The 8860-nt window shown below is 46.2% G+C and overlaps 1 non-coding gene across 1 annotated transcript; it reads right to left on the reverse strand.

Annotated features, from left to right (window-relative positions):
• Positions 1–4240: 4240 nt before the first annotated feature.
• Positions 4241–4315, reverse strand: Trnas-cga (transfer RNA serine (anticodon CGA)). The gene has a single exon. It is a non-coding gene; the product is annotated as a tRNA-Ser (tRNA).
• Between the last annotated feature and the right edge of the window lie 4545 nt (positions 4316–8860).

Raw genomic sequence — 8860 nt, forward strand, 5'->3', positions numbered from 1 at the left:
ATTTCAAGATTCTAAAGATGGCTGAAACAGCTTCTGTTGAAATTATCCGCGGTAAATTATGACAGTCAAAACAGTTGCAGGATAAAGATTTAGTAAAATTCTTGACCACAGTTTCGGTATGTCTAAATATACCTTCATCATAAGTAAAATACACTAAAATCACATCCTGCAATGCAGATTCATAAAACGATTGTGCCAAAGGCCTCGTCAGTAGTTAAAACATCATCTGCATTTATACAACATGATTATGGACAGAGGGTCGATGCGAACACAACTTAGCATCAGTACTTCGCCTATAGGCGAATAATGGTTCAGATGGTTCAAATGGCTCTGAGCACTATGGGACTCAACTGCTGGGGTCATCAGTCCCCTAGAACTTAGAACTACTTAAACCTAACTAACCTAAGGACATCACACACATCCATGCCCGAGGCAGGATTCGAACCTGCGACCGTAGCAGTATCACGATTCCGGACTGCGCGCCTAGAACCGCGAGACCACCGCGGCCGGCACAGGCGAATAATTATGTTGTATAAATGGAGATGATGTTTCAACTACTGACAGCGCCTTTGGCACAATTGTTTTATGAATCTCTATTGCAGGATGTGATTTTAGTGTATTTTACTTCTGATGAAAGGTATATTTAGATATGCCGAAACCGTGGTCAAGAATTTTAATAAACCTTTATCCTGCAACTGTTTTGGCTGTCATCATTTACCATGGAGGATAGCTTGACTCAGTTTGCCGGCCGGAGTGGCCTTGCGGTTCTAGGCGCAACAGTCTGAGGGCGTTTGACCGCTACTGTCGCAGGTTCGAATCCTGCCTCGGGCACGGATGTGTGTGATGTCCATAGGTTAGTTAGGTTTAAGTAGTCCTAAGTTCTAAGGGACTGATGACGACAACAGTTAAATCCCATAGTGCTCAGAGCCATTTGAACCATTCGATAGCTTGACTATAGCAAATGTCGCTAGCGAGAGGCAACTTGAAAACACTAATACAGTTTCATAGCGAAAAACTCGGATCGATCTAAGCGGCCGAGGCTAGCCGGAGCTGCGTAAATATTCACTTGCTGTAGGTGGGGGGGCAGGTGCGGCGAGGTCCGATTCCTCGCACCATTCGCCGCGCTTTTTTCACCGCCTTCTCTGGTCTTGCGTGCCGCCTCTTCTTTCCGTCGTTTGTGGTTACGAATTTAATTTAATGGTTGTTCTGTACAAACTCCAAATCTGTCTTGGCATTTCCTGTTAAAACAAAAATGGGAAGAGATACTGCGGAGGTGTTTGAGTGTTTGTTGCAGACAGGGACGAATCGTTGCCTGGACCATCTCCAAACTAATAACAGTGGAGAATTTTAAAATAGATGTTTAAAAAAGCCATGATGCAATGGTATGGAATACATCGTTACTTAAACTTCACGTACCTGCAGGCGAGTGTCGTGGAGCCACTGAACAGAACAATACAAGGCTAAATGTGGATGCATTTTAATCTTCGCAGGTCACACATATGGACAGATGTGTTCCCAGAAATAAGTGCACAGTATAATCGAACCAAACCTAGCACAATAAAAATGAGACCAATCAATGTTTGTGCTAATGAACCCAGCTATACGGCGTACTACTCCATTAAAATGAAGGTTACACGTAAACAGAAATTTTATATAGGTGATTCGGCAAATATCTTAAAACACAAGGCAGCATTTCAGTAGTTAGACCTCTGAAACAAGTCGATTGGGATATTCACAGTGTAAAAAGTGCTCAGAACAAACCCGGCCGGCCGTTGTGGCCGAGCGGTTGTAGGCGCTAAAATCTGGAACCGCGAGATCGCTACGGTCGCAGGTTCGAATCCTGCCTCGGGCATGGATGTGATTGATGTCCTTAGGTTAGTTAGGTTTAAGTAGTTCTAAGTTATAGGGGACTGATGACCTCAGAAGTTAAGTCACATAGTGCTCAGAACCATTTGAACCATTGGAACAAACCCAAAACTTTCGTCTTAAGGGACAGCAATGGCACTGACAGTTCAGGACGACCCTACACCAGGGAAATGCAGAAGAGCTCAGGTCTTCAAGTGTTTCTCATAGTGAGTGTCATACGCCTAAGGAACAGAGCACTAGTTAAATGTCTTTGTTTTCCTGCAACTCTTGCGACGTAGCATAACATGTACGATAGGAGACTCATTATGGGAGATAGTTGTATTCTCGACCAACTTGCAGTCGGATTGACCTTTCTGGGCTATCATTACTACGGACATGGTACAAACCTTTAAAAACTTTCGTCTCTTGATGATGAGGTGATTAACTTGTTTGACGAGGCATGTTTGCAACACGACATTGCGTACATAAAACATTAATATTTCCCACACACTGGAGACAGAATTTGAGCTAATACAGTGAAAGAAATGCGTGTGAGAAAGGATAATGATATAGGACAACCACTTGCAGTATTTATAGTTGATAAAAGCGTGTGTGGTAAATTTCAGTGGAGCTTAGGAGTGAATTTCAAGCATGTTGTGATTGCTGTACGTTATGCATTGAAGAAGAAGAAGATAACGATAAAGGAAAAGAAGAAGAGAGGACATGGGTGTTTTTAGAAAACTTATAAAATATGTGTGTACTTTCGAAGTAAGATCTGGAAGCTGGAGAGATCTTTAGAGACTGAATAATTCAGGTTCCCTAACCGTTCTTTCCACCAACCTGCCGTCTTCTAAAGTTGTGTCCCCAGCGCAGAAGACTGCTCGTCGGTAGTGGGATCTTCTTCGGCGGAGGCTGCTATGCTGCCATCTCGACCCTGTGATTGTGCTTTTCTATGAGATGCCAATTACCCAGGTTAGTCTCCATATCTACAGAGGGAAAGATGTGTAGGACTGCCATTGTTGGTAGGCGACACTTCTCATTAATGTATCCTCTTTCATTATTTTTTACATATTCCTAGAGTTTACACTGTGTCTTACAACAGTCTACATAACTTTCTCAATTGTTCGTTAACTTTTCTGTCAGCTTCCGATATAGAGTGCGACATGTCCGTTCGAAACAGAGATACACATCTGGCTCTGAAGAACGCCCAAAACAGTCTTACACGTCCGGCCCTCAGAACGACCGAAACAGAGTTGCGTGCCCGGACCTTCAGAGTGCTCGAAACAGTCAGACTAGTGCAGCCGAAGAACTTCGCCTCCCAGGCGCGCAAAGCGTCCCGAAGGTGTTCGAAGCACTTCAGTCGCAATATCGTCACTCTGATGTTTCTCAAAACTAGTGAAATGATCGACTTGTAGGGCAACCATTAGAAACCGTCATACTGAAAACTTGATTAAATACAATGAAAAGTATATAAATAATAAGTACAAGAAGTCAGATGTCTTGCGTCAGAAGCAAGTTTGGTACAACTGACCGACTCTCCTACGCTACTGGTACATATTGTATCATCTGTCGTTTGTACCTCACCCCACTTTTGTACTATATGTTATTTCACGTGTATCAAGGTACATCAAGGCGAGCTTCTCGCAAAATAATATACTGACGGCCACATCCAGGAACATCACACTTCTCCCCTCCTTCTTTGATTTACAAAACAGGCCTGTTCTCGAAGACCACTAACAAGTGAGGAAATGAGAAAATTTTATCGCACATTTGGGAAAAAATATTGAAGTTTCCCATCTCTTTAACTCTCCTACTGTCTGATTTATGGAAATTCTTGAAAAAAAGTCTAGGAAATGGTTGTTCCCAAAATATCACTCCCATTAACCAAAACCACTGGCTTACAAATGATAAACATATATGCCCTAATCTTAATTCTATATAAAAAAAAACTTAACTAAACGCTCTTTACATCATGAACTTCTTATTGAAACCTTCCCGTCACCTCTATATCTCTTCTGTATTACGCAATATTCCCTTTTACGATAACCTATGAAACCTTTCCTTAGGATTTCTATCTCTTGCTTAATAATAACAAATGAAATCTTCCCTTTGAAATTTATTCTCTTTCTCAATCTTCGCATACAAATTTAATTTCTGCTTATGAAAAGTGATTTTCTGATTTTTTCGACGAAACATAGAATGTGTCGTCGTCGTAGCCCTCAGTCGTTATCTGCAATAACCCAAAACTGTTCCTTACCTTTTTTACTGTTACTGGATCGCCATCTGACTGCTACATCGAACTGCGACATGAACATACTTACTCTGTCCAGAATGAGATTTTCACTCTGCAGCGGAGTGTGCGCTGATATGAAACTTCCTGGCAGATTAAAACTATGTGCCCGACCGAGACTCGAACTCGGGACCTTTGCCTTTCGCGGGCAAGTGCTCTACCAACTGAGCTACCGAAGCACGACTCACGTCCGGTACTCACAGCTTTACTTCTGCCAGTACCTGGTCTCCTACCTTCCAAACTTTCCCCCAGGCTGTGGCTAAGCCATGTCTCCGCAATATCCTTTCTTTCAGGAGTGCTAGTTCTGCAAGTTTCGCAGAAGAGCTTCTGTAAAGTTTGGAAGGTAGGAGATGAGGTACTGACAGAAGTAAAGCTGTGAGTACCGGGCGTGAGTCGTGCTTCGGTAGCTCAGTTGGTCATTCTCGCTTCGCGCGTCGGGCGACTAGGTCGTGCTCTTAGTTCCGCCTCTACCGTAGCGCAGCGTGTTTTCCTCCTGTCAGTTTAGTGCCGTGTTGGTCTCCGTGCGCGTCGCATCGCTGGTTGTCGGCTGGTGTTTGGTGTTCGTGCGGCCCTTCCTGTCGCGGCGTCGTCTCTCGCCGTGATGTCCACCATGGTTCCCACGAAAGTTCCGCGTACAGGTACAGTCAGTTTTACCTTCGACAAATCCACGCGTCACGTCCAGCCCGGTTCTTTGGAGATACATGACTGGTTAGTCGATACAGTTAAGGTCACTACTGATCAGGTGCATACCGCATATTTCGACAGCGAATTATATGTGTTTTTTGTTAAGTTTCTTGACCCGCTCCAGGTTGATAGGCTACTTTCTCGTCATGGTTCTCAGGTACCCTTTACGCACCGTGATGGTTCCACTAGTATGGTTCTCTTGGCAAATGCAGAAGTGATATATACGAATGTTCGGGTATTTAACCTTCCGCCCGAGGTTGACGACTCTTTTCTGAAGTCCGTTTTGCTTCCTTATGGGGACGTACGCCATATTCGAAAGGAACGCTGGTCTGCTCAGCACCGCTTACAGGTATATAGTGGTATTCGGTCGGTGGAAATGGTGGTCAAAAAACCTATTCCTTCTCACCTACAGGTATGTGGTTATAGGGTCCATATCACGTACAGTGGCCAGGAAGGAACATGTTATTATTGTAATGAAACTGGTCATTTCCGTACTAATTGTCCGCGGCGTGTGGTGGTATTAAAACCTACATACGAACAGCGTAAAAAATTGACTTTAGCTGATCTTCTCCCGCAAGGATCTCGGACTGAATCGCTCACTGTTACTGAGGGACGCAGTGATCCGTTGTCCGACAACGGCCGTGATTTTCCCCCGTTGTCCTTGAGTAGGGATGTTGCTGCCCTTAATTCCGATGTTCCCGCGCTGATTTCTCACAACAAGCGTCGGCGAACACAGGATGATGCGGCTGATGAATCTTCCTTATTGGCTCGCCCTTCCGATGGGCCTCCGGTAAAGGACTCTCTTTCTCAGTCGGAAATCGTGGATGAGGAAGCCACAGGTGCTATCACGCCTTTGCAGAAGCTCCCTGACACCTTATCTGACGTTGTTCCTGCTACCGCGGCAGCCTCTTCGGAGACGCCCGTGACGGAACCTGCTTCTGGTTGCCACGTGTCTTCTCCGGTGCTCTCTGACATTTCTCCTATTGACTCTGTTTCGCATCCCCCTTCTGGAATTTCTGTCGCCCTCTCTGGGTCACAGCCTCCTCCCATCAAACAACTGATTGATTCTCCAGAGCCAGTGGATCCCGTTGTTATTCACCAACTGTCCCACCGTGAACCCATGTCTGCGGACGAGTGGGATGTAGAGGCCTCTCTCTCGCAATCTGACACGGAATGTCTACATGATGCTCCTACGCAGCCGAACGCTGCAGCGTCGGCACCGCGGAGCCGCAGTCGAAACCGTAAACAGCCACGGAGAGCCGCGTCACGGCCGAAGAAAAAGCAGTGGGAAGATGAGGGTTCTGTTTCGTAGTTTTTCTCTCTGTGGTTCAGCGCTTGTTTCTGGTATGATTACTTGTATGCTGCTCCGTCAGCTGACGGCTCTCTACCGATCTTTGTTTTTCTTTCTAGGTTGAAGTTCCATGCAAGCATATACATTTCTTACTCTGAATATTAACAGAATATGTTCTGAGCTTCGGCTCGCCGCTTTGCGACAGTTTATCTATCAGTCTGGGGCAGATGTTGTTTTTTTACAGGAAGTCCTATTCGACCAGTTTTCCATTCCTGGGTTCTCGACGTTTTTTAATGTCGCTTCCGAACTTTCTACGGGCACTGCCTTGTTTTATAGAGAAGGCATTCCGTTGATGAATTTCGAAGTACTCGACAGTGGAAGGGGGATCGGGTGCACGTTTTATGATCTCAGTTTACTCCTTCTTTATGCCCCTTCTGGTTCGGGTTGTACTACCGCACGCTCGAGTTTCTATAAAGAAGAAGACATTTACCTGCTTCGTTAATCCCCGTCAAAGATAATTTTAGGTGGGGACTTCAATTGTGTTCTACGGCCGGTAGATCAGTCTCCTCATTTTAATTTCAGTAAAGAACTCGACGACCTTGTGCGCTCCTTGCACCTGCGTGACGTGTGGGTTTCTCGCTATCCTACACTTGTGCGACATACCTACTTTACTCCCACGTCTAGCAGTCGCCTCGATCGCTTTTACCTTTCCGATTCCTTGTGTGGGCAACTTCTGGCTGTTGATGTGATACCAGCCTGTTTTACTGATCATTGCGCTGTAGCCGTTACGTTTAATTACGAGCGACAACCGGTAAAATTGTTTCGTCCTCCTTGGATGCTCAATATCGCGTATTTGCAAGATACCTCCCTTGGTATCGTCCTGGAGGACATTTGGACTCGTTGTTCTCGTACTATGGACCGGTACCCGTCTATCGTGGCATGGTGGACACTGTATGCAAAACCACACATCCGTAGGGCTCTCATGCGTTTTGGGGCTGCGAAGGTGGCAGAAGATCGACGAACGCAAGAATTTTACTATTCTGTCTTACGTCAACTGTACGATAGTGCTACGCATGCTCCCCTCCGGGTTACTGATATACAGCGCATCAAAGCCAAATTGCTGCAGCTCAAACGCATTCAAATGGAGGGCCTGCGGACGAGGTCTCAACCACGTTCCCTTCTACAAGAGGAACTGACGTCACTCTACCATCTAGTCCGTTTACGGTCGCGCCGGAAACGTGGGTGCCTTGCCTCCCTCACAACCGCTGACGGCCGCGTGTTCACCTCTCACCGTGACATTTCTGACTTCGTTTACACCTATTTTACTGATCTGTACGATACTCATGTCCCGGCGGAAACCTCTCTTGACGACTTTACCTCCTTGCTGCCTCGCGTCGTCACTCCTCAATTAAACGACGCCTTTCTGCGTCCCTTTCAGAAGGATGACATATATGATGTTGTTGCAGGATCGCAGTCCCGCAAGTCGCCTGGATTAGATGGTATTCCTAAGGAGTTCTATGTTCAATTTTGGCCGCTCATTGGTGACACCTTAACGTCAATGGTAAATGAAGTGATGCGGGGAGTCTCACTTCCTGCTCCTTTTCAGGAAGGCAGAATGGTCCTCCTCCCGAAATCCACAGGTCGACCTGCAATTGATTCCCTCCGTCCTATTACTCTCCTTAACTTTGATTATAAACTTGTCGCTCGAGCAATTAATATCCGTCTCTCTAAGCTGCTCGATACCATTATTGCCGCCCACCAAAGCTGTGTGCCTGGACGCACGATACTGACTTCCGTTCTCGAATGTCGCGATGTAATCTCGGTGGCGGCTGCCGCTAATATCCCAGGGGCTTTGCTTTTTCTTGATTTCCAAAAAGCGTTCGATCGCGTCAGCCATGATTTTTTATCGAGAGTGCTCACCGCTGTCGGCTTTAATAATGATGCTCGACAAGTCTTAACTAATCTTTTTACCGGTATCAGTGTCTCGGTGATTGTGAACGGTCACCCTACCCCCCGGATATCGATCAGACGGGGGTTACCCCAGGGAAGCCCCTTATCCATGTCACTTTTTGTTCTATCCTTAGAGCCCTTACTTCGCCATCTCACCATGCACTTACGTGGCTGGAATATATTGGGGGAAATTTTTGCAGTCCGTGCATACGCCGATGACGTCATGGTTTTAGTACGACATGCCGAGGATATACCGCGGCTTAAGGATACCTTGGATTCATTTTGTTGTCTTGCTGGTGCTCCCATTAATGATCGCAAATGCACGTTCCTGCCGTTGAGAGGCTTTGATCATGTCGTCATTCCTTGGGCGACGGTTCTCGATCGCCATAAGACCTTGGGGATCATAGTGGATCGTAATCCGATCAAAATGGCGGCACTAAATTGGCGTGAGGTTACGAGTCGTGTTCACGGGGCGATCCTTGAACATGACCGCCGTTCCCTTAGCCTCCTTCACAAGGCACGGGTTTTAGAGACCTATGTCTTCAGTAAAATATACTACGTTGCGCAGGTCTTCCCGCTTCCCGCGATGATGGCTCGCAGGCTGAAACAGCTGTCTAGTCGATTTCTGTGGCGCCGCCATGTCTTCCGTGTCCGGTATGAAGTTGTGGCCAGGCCTCGGAAGCTTGGAGGATTGGGTCTTTCAGATATCAAAGTGAAGACGTCCATCTTATTTGCCCGCCGCAATGTTTTAACCTGTACGCGGGCTCCGCATTCAGTCACCTCTCGTTTACTTTCCCGCC

Source organism: Schistocerca gregaria, chromosome 4 (genome assembly GCF_023897955.1).
Source record: "Schistocerca gregaria isolate iqSchGreg1 chromosome 4, iqSchGreg1.2, whole genome shotgun sequence".
Classification (NCBI taxonomy): Eukaryota; Metazoa; Arthropoda; class Insecta; order Orthoptera; family Acrididae; genus Schistocerca; species Schistocerca gregaria.